The sequence below is a fragment of the Ambystoma mexicanum genome, chromosome 9 (assembly GCF_040938575.1).
Source record: "Ambystoma mexicanum isolate Mex_15411 chromosome 9, UKY_AmexF1_1, whole genome shotgun sequence".
NCBI lineage: Eukaryota > Metazoa > Chordata > Amphibia > Caudata > Ambystomatidae > Ambystoma > Ambystoma mexicanum.
The window spans coordinates 1,342,172,869-1,342,186,299 of NC_090931.1; the positions used below are offsets into that span (position 1 = coordinate 1,342,172,869).

General features: G+C 47.9%; 1 protein-coding gene across 2 annotated transcripts in view; it reads right to left on the reverse strand.

Moving 5' to 3' along the window:
- Positions 1-13,431, reverse strand: part of PTPN4 (protein tyrosine phosphatase non-receptor type 4) — a 2,055,941-nt gene that overhangs the window by 855,149 nt on the left and 1,187,361 nt on the right. The window lies entirely within an intron of this gene.

Here is a 13,431-nt window from a genome sequence, read left to right on the forward strand (position 1 = left end):
ATTATTACCAATCTTTGGCTGAAAACAGCGAGTCTGAGAAAAAGCTTCAGATATGTCAGATATAAATAGTTTGAATAGCAGGGCAGCCAACGGGCAACCCTGCTTTACTCCTTTATTTGTGTATATTTTCTCTGTCAGCTCGCCTGCTTCATTGATTCGTATCCCGATTGAGGTTTCTTTGTACAGAGCCATTATGGGCTGCAGTATTTCAGGCGGACACGACCAGGTTGTCAATTTGTTCCACAATTTCAATCTATTTATGGAATCGAACGTTCTTTTGCAAAGAACTAAAAAAGGAGCTACAGCGCTGGCGGAAGCAAGAAATTTCATGGTTCGGCCGCATCACGGCCTGAAGATGAACCTATTCCCGAGATTACTCTATATGAGCTGATGTCATATGGTTTCGATCTGACAATTGAAGCAAAATACCAGACAGAAGGAAATGAAAAAGTTGTGCCAGCTGATCAAGAGCAGACTCATGAACAACGTCGTGAAGCCATAAGGAAACAATTTAACATCAAAGAAAGACCAGTGAGAAACCAAAATACCCCTGCCAAATCTGTCACTCAGAACCACCTAAATAGAACCTAGCCATTACCAGACAAAAAGGAGGAGGAAAATAGCTTGATATCATGGAACACTAGAGGCTTTAGTCATTTGTTCCAAAATTTGGAGATCTCTCTGGAAAATAACTTTGCAGTTTGTCTTCAGGAAACGTGGCTGCGGGAGGTGCCATCCAGAGATGGCTATTCAATTTTACTAAATCCGGCCGGGAAAAATCAGTTTGGCCGACCATTCTCTGGTCTACTGACGATGATAAATAACGACTCGGGATGGGAGATCATAAAATCGTTTTCTCCCAATTTGTTTGTTCAAGGAACACTTCTTCTAAACAGTCGTCGACCTAGTTCAACATTTAAACATCTACTACTTCTCAACACCTATTGGAACACAGGTATGATTTCTTCATCGCATTTCATTCAATCCGTAACAAAACTGATTGATGACAACATGGAATTGAGGGCTTTTACTTTCTAGGAGCAAGTTGAATAGGTTTGCCAAGTGTGGCGCCAGGATGTAGGCAAATTTCTTGTAAAATTTGGTAGACAGCCCATCCGGTCCCGGGTTGTATTCTTCAGGGAACGGATCGTTTCTCCCACCTCTTCCGCCATTATTGGGTGTTTCAGAGTAGTCCGTGATTGGTGTGGTGGGACTTTCCGGACGGAGGTCAGGAATTGGGAGGGTAGTGGGGCGGCTATTGGGGGGGCGGACATGATCTCCTCGTGGTGCTGTGTCATTAGTGCCAGCTTCTCTGCCTTTGCGTGGTGTAGGATTCCGGAACTGTCAGCCAGGCTTTGGATATGGTTTTTTGAGTGCAGCTTCTTCAACTTGTGCGCCATCAGCCGGTTTGCTTTGTTACTATTTAGGTAATAAAGTTGCTTGGTGTTTTCAAAGCTTTGGCTGCCCGGTCCGCCAGATGCATCTCCAGGGCTGATTTTGCCCTTTTGAGTTCTCGACTGACTTCCCTGGCCAGATGTTTCTTGAGGCTGCTCTCCAGTTCCACTACCTTCTGCTCCAGCCTGTTTTGCAGTAACTGGTTTTGCCGTCGGAGCCTCGCTGTGGCATCCATCGCGACCCCTCGGACGACTGGTTTCATTGCATCCCATTGACTGCCGGGTGTCTCGGGTAGTGTTCTCGGTAAAGTAATTTGTCAGCGTTTCTGCTAGTTCTGCACTAATGGCGATGTCGGATAGTATCTGATCTTGGATTTTCCATAGTTTTTGGAGCGGCTTCGGGAATCCCAGCATCCCGAGGCTCAGGGTGACCGGAGCGTGGTCCGAGATAGCGATGTGCCCAATTTGAACGTCCTCCACACAGGTGGCGATCGAATTTGCGGCCAGTAGTAGGTCGATCCTCGAGAATCCTTTGTAGACGTGGGAGAAAAATGTGAAGTCCCTCGCTCCCAGGTTGCGTAGTCTCCATATGTCGATGGTCTATGTTTCCCTTAGAAATTCTGCCATGGCTAGGGCTTTACTGAAGTCATCCCTAGACGGTGGGAGGGTTTTATCTAGTATCGGGTCCGGGGGGAGGTTGAAGTCACCCCCGATTAATAGGTGGCCTTTAGCAAATGACGATATATTTGGTAAGAGCTTGCAGAGGAAGAGCCATTGCTCTTTGTTGGGGCTGTAGAGTGCCAGCAGGGTAATGGGTAGTTCCACCAGTAGACCTCTTAGTAGTAGGAAGCACCCCTCTGGATCCCTCTTAACTGAGACCTGGGTCAGTGGTAAGTTACGGCTTAGTAGGATGGCTTCCCCTCTTTTTTTCTGGTTAGCTGAGGCGAAGTAACATTTCGGGTAGAGTCGGAAGTTGATCCGCCTCTCGTCTGAAGCTAGGAGGTGAGTTTCCTGAAGGTAAACAATGTCCGCCCCTTGTTGGGCGAGTCTGTTGGGCGAGTCTGTGTTACACAGTTTCGTGCTTCCTAGGGGCATTCAGGCCTTGGACATTCCAGGTCGTCGGGGTGAGTATTTTATCTTGGGGATCCATCTTTTGGTTCTATGAGTGTGTGCCTAGTTGTCTCCGGTTTGTGTTCCATTCTTATGCTGTGCCCCTTCCTCTCTCCAGTCCCCCCCCCCAACCCTCTTAAGCCAACAGGGCAAGCGGCCGGGCCAACACGCCAACATGGAATGAGGCAGCAGCGCCTCTGGTATTTTCAGTGAAGCTTATGACAATTGTAGGCCGGGGCTTCTCGGACCTGGGAATTCCTTAAGATTGGTAAGGAGATGTGTGCCTTAGGGGACACTCCAGAGGCCGCGGTGTGAGATCCATTGGGTATGGGGCTGATTGGGTAGACCGGAGACTAAGCAGGATATGTCGGGTGAAGGTTTGGGTCGCTCTGCCCCCTCCAACAATACGTTCTGTGTGGGTGCTAGATGTATAGGTGTGTTGGGAGGCTCAGGCAATTAGAGGCCTCCATGTGCCCGGATCCACGGGTCACCAGGTCAGCGGGCGATGCTCTTTTTATTTTTAGTGAGGGGACCCCTCAGTCTGCAGCGCCTCTCCACGCGGGACCAGGAGTTTAGGGGCTCTCGCAGTCCCTCTTGTGTATTAGGCGTGGGTTTGTCGACTTGGTCTGATCCAGCTTCCAGATTCATGAAGTGTTCTGCCTCTCTGGGGGAATGAATTTGTCAGGCCTTGCCTTCCCAGGTGAAGGAAAGGGCGGTGGGACAGTCCCATCGGTACGTGAACTTCCTTTCATGTAGCCATTCAGCCATGGGTTTTAGGGCTTTCCTCTTCACCAAAGTGCCGGCTGCTAGGTCCTGGTATAGAGAAATTGGGACATCTCGGAACTGTATGCGGGCCAAGGTTCTGGCTTTGCGCACAATTTCTTCCTTGATTTTGTAGAAGTGGGCCCTTAGCAGGACATCAGGAGGGTGGGGAGGGAGCGGGGGAGGCCGCATTTTGCTTGGCTCTCGTCCTATGAGTTAGGGAGAATTCTCATAAATTGTTGATTTCCCTTACCTAAAGAGTCCCCCAGCAGCTTTGCTGGATTTCTAGGATTTTTTTTTTCAATTGGTAAGAGTGTGAGCCTTTTCCCCCCCACTCTTACATGTGTTTTGCTATGTGTATTTCTACCTTCTGTGTGATCTTGGCTCTTGTAACCAAGACTCCTGTCTGGCAGAGAGTCTCCCAGGACCCCCCCCTTGTTATTTGCATATTTCAAGTAACTTTGGGTCTCACCCTAAGTTACTAGGGAAATCCAGACGTGGACCCATTGCTCACTATTCTTGAGAGAGGCACAGCTACACCCTACTGATGAGGTTCAACCAGACCGAAACACGTGTCTGGGGTTGCTGTTGGTACTCTTGTTCAGAGCAGAATTGCCTAGCATGTCGGTGCTGGACTGCCCCAGGGCAGGACAAAGACTGATATGTTTAGGATATTTCTCCTCTGTGAAAGATAGTGAGCTAAAGACTCTGGGTAAGGCTCTTGTAACCAAGACTCATGTCTGGCAGAGTGTCTCCCAGGACCCCCCTTGTTATTTGCGACTTCCCACTGACTCCACTTTTCTAGGGCTCACTACTGTCCCCCAGAAACAGGTAAAGTTGCCATTAACTTCATATCGGCATTTTAAACGACAGACCGAGTACACCCCATCTTACATGGAGTATTGGAAAGGGTTAACTCTTACCCCTTTTTGTCTGTGCCTCTTGGAGCCTTGTTTCGCTACCTTAACATTAAGACTTGGCTGGTGGCAGTGGTATCTACCCTAACTTTTCTACCGTGGTTATCTTACATAACGTGGTAATGTTTTAGGCTATTATATTATCCTCGAACATAAAACCCGCTAGACCATATATGTTTTATTTCGGTTCCGGGTGGGTTTAGTCGCCATTTCTTTTTGTTAAAATCTTTCTCGTGTTTTTCTCTGCGTGCCAAACCGGGGATGACTCCTTTGTTCGTTGTCTTTTCGCGGGCTTCTGCACAGAAGCCCTTCTTAAGGCGCCCGATAGTCTAGCTAGGCAGGATGTGAGGGAGGGATCTTCGGACCCCTGCCACGGGTTCCCTTGATAACCCAAGTCGCACTCTTGTCTGATTGGCTAAGGGGAATGGCCTTGCCAGGCCAGCCACCCTGCTGTGTGATTGACAGCCAGGCTGTATGAATGGGGGAAAACTGCATAAAAAGCAGGTCTCTGGGACTGGAAGAGCAGAGTCACCACTGGAACGAAAGAACCAACGAGGAACTGGAAGAAAAGGGCCCCTACGGGGACTGAACCGCCCGGTGAAGCCCTGCTGCAGGTCCGAATCTCCAAATCCGACGACAGAGAAGATCCTCCAGGAAACTTCTTCGCTTGAGCTGGTGGGACCAACCAGTTTGCCCAAACTACAAGCCAGGACCCCTATGGCCGAATTCGCTGTACAGAGCTACAGTGGGTCGGATAGCCAGGAAGGTCGGATCCTGCTTGGGTTTTAAGGAGCGCACCTTTCATTCGTTGTTTGGCGCCGCTGCTGGTTTGTCCCTGGGTAGTGCAGGACCCTCCAGTCTTCCTACTTCTGATCAGTCCGACAGTCGCTTCAGGAACCGTGAGCCTGCAGGAACTACCAGGAACTTCTGCCTCAGCTACAGCCCCCTCTCCGTTTTAAGGTACTGTGCAGATTCGGTTGTGCGTTTCGCTCAGCCACGGTTAAAGTGTTTGAAATCTTTCTCCAATATGAGGGCTTGTCCTTCTCTTCTCTTTGAACTATCTTTTCTACCAACCAACCTCGTCCGGAATCTGTGCCACGAACTTTACTGCGAACTACCCTGAACTTTGTGATCTTGAGCAAAAGACTTTTGACCTATCGGCTTTGACCCTAAGCCTTTTCTAGCTGATCTCCTCACTGTAGTCTCACTTGTTCAACTGCTCAGAATACTTTCCTGTTGGTTTTGCCTAATTGCTGATAATTTTGCCTTTGCCTCCCTTTTAAATTGCTGGAGTGCCATTTTTCTCCCACTTCATGTTGTGAGCTTAACTTGTCTGGAACTTAAGGGAAGTAGTGTGGTGTATTTATGATTGTGATTTTGACCTTGCTAGAATAGTGATATGTTATAAACTGTCGAGTAAATAAATATATATTCTTTTACTTAGAAACCTTGAGTCAGTGTTTGCCTGAATCATAGTAATTGCTGTCCTTTGTGTAACTATTTGTACTGCTCACTTACTCTTGAGATAAGTCTGGTTGCTCCGCTACTGCTACCACTATAACTGTGTAGTGCAGGCTTGTACCAAAGGTGAAATTGTACTGTCACTTGTAGTCTTAATTGCGTGTAGTGTTCCCAAAGAGTACTGCATATAATTCTGCCTAACACTATGCACTCTGTCAAGTTCTAGTGGAGCTTCATCTGGGAGGGTTAAGATAAAGCAGAGATGGTCGTTCAAATAGGCCCCTAGTTCTTCATGGGGGATGGCAGAGGGGATTTCCCCTCAGGCGGATGTTATTGCGCCTCAATCTGTTTTCCCGCATCTTCTTGTTTGAGCTCGAGGGCTTCGCATCTGGCCTCCAGAGCTGTTAGTCTGTCCGCCCCCTCCCCGATTTCAAAGTTTTGTTAGAAGAGTGTAGTTTCAATTTCCCCTGTTCTGTTCTCAATTTCCCCCACCCTTGTGTGCAGGGTTGAAATCCTACTCATTAGCTTCTCAGTCCCTTTTTGATATTCTTTGGTTATTGCCGAAAGGTGATCTTGGGGTCTCCCTTGGTGATTGGCTGTGCGGACTGGTCCTGGCTGGGGTCTGTAGGTGGACTCAGACCAGAGTCTTCATTGTGCTCCCCTCTCTTTGTTTTCTCTGCCATGGTTGCTGATAGCAGGGTGGCAATGTCCTCTTGTTTCGTAGACTTTGGATTTCTAGACATTATTTGTTGGATGTTGTGTTGGCCCCTCGGAGGAGCCCTGGATGATAAAGTCTAGACCTGTGGTTCGGTAGTTTGGGCCTCTGGGGTTCCCACAATTGTAGTTCACCCACCCCCCTCCCCTGCTAGGGAGGTGTCTGTTTGCCTTAAAGCTTCCCTGCTAGTGCTCCTTGGGAGGGAGGGGGGGGCACAAGGTTGTTGGGAGGTACTTGCACCCACCAGGTGATGCTTAGCTTCTGGCGTGCCTGAGCAGACACTCGGTCTACCGGGTCTCGATCGGGGGAACAGGCTATTTGACTCCCTCGGTGCCGATGGGGTGTAGCGCAGTGGTGGGAGAAATTCGCTCAGTGTCCCCCGTAGTTGTAGGGGGGACAGAGTCCTGCTTGAGGCCCCTACTGGCAGCTGTTATATGGTGGCAGACGAGTGTTTTTCCTGGGTATACTGAAAGGGGGAGGGCTTGCCCCCCCACTGGGCTGTGCTGTGGTGTGGATGCTCGCTAGGTGAGGCGGTTGATAAAGTCCCTTGGGCACGATGGGGCTGTCGGTAGTAGTTGGGATTACACTCCCCTCGTGTCATCTGGCATAAAAGGCAGAGTGGGTTGCCCACGGCGCTCGATGCGGCTGGGTCGAGTGATCCGACTTATTTTGAACGGCCACACGCTGCGCACTGTGTCATAGGCCACCCTACCTTAGGCAGCTCTCCCGGCTGGGTTAGGAGCAGGATCCGGAGATCGGCAGTCCCAGCGTAGCTTTGGGCTTGTGTCTCCCTGCCCCCTCCTTGTGCCAGCCCATGGCTGTCTGGCGCGGGTGTGAGACTGCTCAGCTGATGCTATGGCTGGGGGGGGGGTGGGTTCGAGCTGCTGGTGCGGTTCTGTCGGGCCCCACCCCAAGGCGGGTGAGGGGCGGCCGGGACTCCTCTAGGTTTCGGTCAGGATCTGGTGTCGTCCCGAAAGGGTCGGGCCGCTCTGCAAGGTGGGTTCCAAGTCCTATGAGGATTTTTCAGCAGGGTAGGGGGTAGCGGAACCTGGGGTTTCCTGGGACTGTTCTTTCTGTTGCCAGGCTTTTGCCATCGCTAGATCCGCTCTGTCACCGCTCCTTATGATGGACGGAGCCAGATGCCTCTCGCCGAGCCCAGACGAGTAGCAGGGCTGGAAGCCGCTTTGTGGTGGGTGTTCGGCGGGGTTTGTGGCACTATGTCTCCTGGGGGCACCGGGTCTCCCAATCTGCGGTGTTCTGCTTCGGTGGGATGGGCATTTTTTGGTGCGCCCACGTTAGCCAGTCGCTAAGCGTTAGGGCATCGGAGGGCCTCCGATCGGATCTCTCCCGAGGGTTCTCCCATCAGAGTTGCGCCCGCCATTTTGAGAGCACTGTGTCCACTGAGGCCGCCTCCATGGGGGAACTCAGCATTATTTCTGGATTGCGGGCGAGTCCAGCGGTCAGAAATGGGTGATTGTGAACCGCGGCATATCCGAAACTGGAATTTCCGCCCGTCTGGGTTGGTAAAACAACTTCACTGGGGCATATTCGGTTGGCCGCATGGCCACGGCCGGGAGCTCTTACAGAGCCAGACCAACCGCCATGGTGCCAAGCCACGCCCCCCATATTTCCCCATTTCCAAATGTCTCTAGCATATATGAATCCCTTAATGTACTAAAAATCTCTGCATTACCAACAGAATTTTGGGTGCACCGCTGGCATGGAAGTTATTTCATGTCAGACATTGATGTACAGTGTGGAGTTTGGAAAGAAGCAGCATGGTGTTGCTGGCAGGCAAGTGCGGATAAGAGCCGTGTCATGGTAACAGTGCCTTGTATATTGGCAGGATTATGTGAGGACACAGGCGGACGGACGAGGAGACATAAGGCGTTCAGCACTGGCAATGGGTAAACTTGTACTGCACGGTTTCTCGAATACCAAAAGGCGTGGTATGTTGGAACATGATGTTGGAAATGGCATATTCAAACCTCTGAATCCTCTGTATGCTGTGTATGGCGTGCTTGGCGAGGAATTTAAACTGATGGTACACAGATTTAAGTGCGAAAGAATACTGTGATGGGGGGCACAACAATGTAAAAAGTAGTTCAAGATACATGTTGATCAATTCGTAAATTATTTCAAAGCAGATTTTACAACTGATAGCTTATTAGTATTTCAGGTGCACCAGGGTAAATCGAGGCCACCCGAGACTCAAAAGGTAAGAACACAAAAACAAATATCAAGTATTGCTACTTGACAACCGTATGGTTGTCAGGGCCACTCATGGTGGCCCTGAATCATGCTATTCCCATATTCATCTTGTATCCTGGCTTGCAGCATTATGTGTTACTACTGACTTCTGCAATTGTATTCACTCTCCCCTCTTGCTTCTCCACCCTTTTGACTGCTAACTCTCTGTTCGCTCCACCTTTCCCTTCTCCATTTTCCTATCTCCTCCCCGTATTTTCTTCTATGTACCTACTCTATCAGAATTGTCCCTGGACCTAGTGTGATAGCAACCTCGTCTGTCTCCTCCCTCCTCCCTCCTCCCCCTACTGGTTATTTCCTCCCCACTCCCCCCTAAAGCACTATCTGAAATTTTGTCAAGCCTAGTATAATAGTCGCTTGTTTTGTTCCTCCCCCTACCTTTCTGCACCCTTCTCCCTCACCTCTTGTTTTTCTCCGGCTCTACCAGAAATGTCGTCAGGCCTAGTATGGTAGTCGCCTGTCTGTTTCCATTTCCTTTCCACTCTCCCCCTCCCTTCCTTATCTATGTCTCAGCTCTTGCACTATCTGAAATGTCGTCAGGCCGAGAACGATAGTTTCACATCCTTACTGTTCATGGCCTGTCGTATTTTCCCTTGCTCCCTCCCTTGCCTTGGAGCGCTTTGAAACAAATTGTGTATAGGCGCTATATAAATAAACTATCATATCATATCACATGTTGCACTCCTTGTGGGATATACCACCCCGAAGGCAGATTTGCAGGAAAAAAGTATGCCAAGCTAACCAAAAAGAGGGTCGCTTTGGCTAATCTCTCTCCCAGATGTTCCCTACGTTATGCAATTTTTCATATACACTTCTAAAGTAACAGCAACCCGTAGTGCAAACTGTTCCAGTACTTGAATTTTATAAATAAAAGAACTTTTTGTTGAAAACATTGAACAAAAAGCATACAAAACACAATGCATGTTTTTACTAACAGTAAAGTTTTTCCTTCAATCCAAGAAGTAAATGTATTCTCTTCAATTCAAATAAACAACAGGTATTCCATGTTGGGGCCAATATGCAAAAACATTGACCCAGTGGCACATGATATACACAACTTTATCGTACATATATATACATTTCCTGAATATGAACACATAAATTAGCAGTTCCTAATCATCCAAAATACACTTCTTTCAAAAGAATATCTAATGCCGGCGCGTTTCGGATTCAACAAAATCCATCTTCAGGGCTAGAAGTGTTATGTTCCATATCTCGATTAGATTATCAATTTTCTGTTTTCAACCTTAAGAGATGGAAAAATCCTAATTATAATACTGTTTCAGGGACAATAATCACTAGATAGATTTTCCTGTAACACTAACCTTATGTTGTCTCCACGTGTTGTGCAAGGAAGGATACTTCTACATATATACCAAAATAAATTGAATTAACCAACATATCTATGGCGATTAAGTAGAAAATCAATACGTAGAAAATCAATAAGAATATTAATGGGACCTCACTTACCCGATAGAAGACGTACGTCTGATATTCGGGTAGTGTGCAGGGCGAGTAGTTCTCGCTTTGTGAGTCCTATTGGTAAAAGAGTAAAATCCATCTTCAGGGCAGAGATTACAAAGATCCCCACTAGTATGACTTTCATATTGTCATGTTATCACAACGAATTAATTCTGGGCAGTATGAATTGGATAATCCAATTTCAATAGTCACACAGATATATGTGGACTGCAGCACTTTTGTTAGCCTCACCATAATGTGCATCATTCTTAACATTGAGACTCAAATCGGGGCTATTTCCAGGAGAGCGAACTCTATCCATTTTTACTTGTGGCCTGCTTCTATACGCTGCGCCGTAATGTTCGGCTGCCAGCACTGCTGCAGAGTTACAAGAACCCATAGATCATGGGCACCAGCTGCTAACCTCTATCGTGAGGTCGAAATCTCTTGGGCCGCCTGCCTACAAGACGAGCCCCTCGGCTCTCAGTTGTTTATATGGTTTCCATAGAGTCAACGTGCACACACGCTCGCCTCGCCTCCATGGGCGCCATATAGGGTGAGGACTAGTCCACATGTCCTCATTTGCGCATTAGAAGCTGCGCTAAGCCACGGGCACGCTACCATGGTATTTATTGCTTCGTATTTAGACATACCCATCCCTAAGCGAGCATGGCTTTATTAAAGAGATTGGTGATGATCTCTTTGCCCCTCTCCATCGATATTGGGGAATATAATTCACCTCACGAAAATTTTGGTCACTCACCAAAAGTATAGTTAGATTTAAATCAGGTATGTATACAGCGTACAGTGGGGCGAGAGTCGAAGCACCGGATCCGTTGTCCGCATACTACGTTCTGCCCCACTGATTGCACAAATTCAAAAACCGAGGCCTGATTCAATAAAACAACATTGAATCGGCTCTGGCCAAAGTGAATAGTGATGTGAATGTCAACATACCATATTCCATAGGATCCTACCTCGTGCACTGTAGCACTTCATTACTCTTTTTGTTCTTCTCAACATGTGGCTTCCCTGATTCGGTACCGATATCTTTTCTCTTGTCAGAGTCTCTTATTTGTTAGTTACTGTCTTCGTTAATTTTAATATTTATTCTTTCCTTTTCCCAGGGTAGGGTCATGCAACCTTTCTGTGATTCTCCATGAGGTTTATTTCTCTTATTATATTCACAGTTACGGGCCTCTGTAGGGTATATATCCTTTAAGATATGAGTTTTTTTATCCTTACTCTCAAGACTTGCTCTCACGTTCCTTCCCTTGAATGATGCTTTCCCTTCTTTGACAGCAATGAGTAGGACTACTCTCATAATTATCCTCCAAGTCGTGGTCTCTTTGGATTATACTCTCAATGCCTTTACTGAGACGAGTAGGAACACTTTCATAATGATTCCCCTTTTCTTCTCTTGATCTTACTATTGTGTTCTCGTTATATCGACTGTGATGAGTAGGAGTACTCAGATAAACTTCTTTCTTTTCTCTTTTTTTCCAGGTTGTCTTGACTTGGATGAATATGTATATTCTTAAAATTATTGTCATTCACTTCTCTCACTGTATATATTCTCATTATGTTGACTGGTACAAGTATGAATGTTCATATAATGGATTTTCCGTCTTCTCACTGGGTCTCCCGTTTACCTGGTTACCCAATTCTCTCGGGGATAATGTCGCCAGGTTTTCATTTCTATCGCTCATCTGAGCCCTTTTCCCCCTCCAACCTCTCGTCCTCTGTATCTTCCTTTAAGATGGCTTTTCGGTATCCCAGGTATCCGTTTGAGGCGCGGTCTCGGACATCTAGCAGTATCACCAAGATTACTAGGACCTCCGGTCCACCACTGCCACTCTGTGGTCCTGCCACTGCTTGCACCTCATCTTTCCCTCCAGTTGAAAGGACGCTGTGCGTCTAACACCTTGACTCTGGCTCGACAGCCCAGTCTCCTCTCCTTGCAGAGGTGACGTAGCCGTGGGCCTTCCCTGCCATACCTTCATCTCTCTTGCTCTCTCTCTCGACCTCTTGAAGCTCTTCAACTTTGTTATTCATCATCTTCGTCTCAGTTAAATATAATTCTTCCTTTAAAAGGATAGTCACAGTTTCGGTTCCACAATAACACATTTGTTCCTTCCTTGTACAAGTGGGATATGGTTAAAGAGGTAAAGTTGAAAGACTGTTTAGAGAGTTCCTCACAGGAATGGGAGTCTTGTCCTCACAGGGGGAGTCTCTCCGGGTGAGGTCCCCTTGCCTCTAGCCCAGGGGGGGTATAGCGGAACGAGGGCCCCCCCCTAGCCTCACAAGGGGCAAGGACGACTTCCTGGGCTTCGTCATAGGGGATAGAAAAATGACTCTCTACTCCGGGGTTCTCTTCATGACAGAAATAGTGGCCATGTACTCCCTTCAGAGTGCTAACCTGCAGGCACAGATTTTTGTGGACACCACTTGACTATATGGCAGATGTGTCGTAAATGGAACTACAAAGGGTAGTTTAGAAGCCTATCTATGACCAACGTGGTTTGCTGGGTCAGGATGTTACATGTTTCTATGAAGGACAACCCTAACTTAAACAGGATTGGAGTGCATAGATGTCATGATCTCTGCTTCCAAAAGGTCAGGGTTTTCCCAACTCCCTTGGAAGCAGATCCATAACCCAGGTTCCGAGTGCCAACCAGTCCCAATTGGGACCTTTTGGACCCAGTCCTGGCGCCAGTGGCACCAGGCTCATAAATATGCCCAGTCCCAGCGCTGGAAGCGCCGGGCTCATAATGCTTGGGTGGACTTACCTGCAGCAGACCATGCTGCTTACTTGCCTGCCAGTTGAGCCTCTGATCCTCTTCTGTTTGGAACTACTTTTCCTGTTGGGTGGGGCTGGAGCCACTCCCTAGATTCAGAACACTGGAACTCTTCTGGAAGGCAGGAACTCTTTTCTTACCACAAACTCTTTTCTTACTTAGGCGTGGCTGTGGAAGGAGACACCTAAGCACTACAGGAGGCTATTTAAACCACACCCGGTGGATGAATCTTGCTTTGCGTTATTCTGCACCCTCTGCAGCAGTACGCTCATCGTGTCTTCTGCATCCGGTCCTGGGCCTAAGGAAAAAGGCTTACCATCCTGAATCCAGTCTTCAGCAACACCTATAAAGACAAGAAAGAACAGGTTAGCATTCCGGCATCTGAAAGGAAAAAGGCTTACCATCCTGAATCCAGTCTTCAGCAACACCTATAAAGACAAGAAAGAACAGGTTAGCATTCCGGCATCTGAAAGGCAAAGGCTTACCTACTCTTCGTGCGCTCCGGAGGTCTTCACACTGCATTCCGGCATCTGAAAGACAAAAGC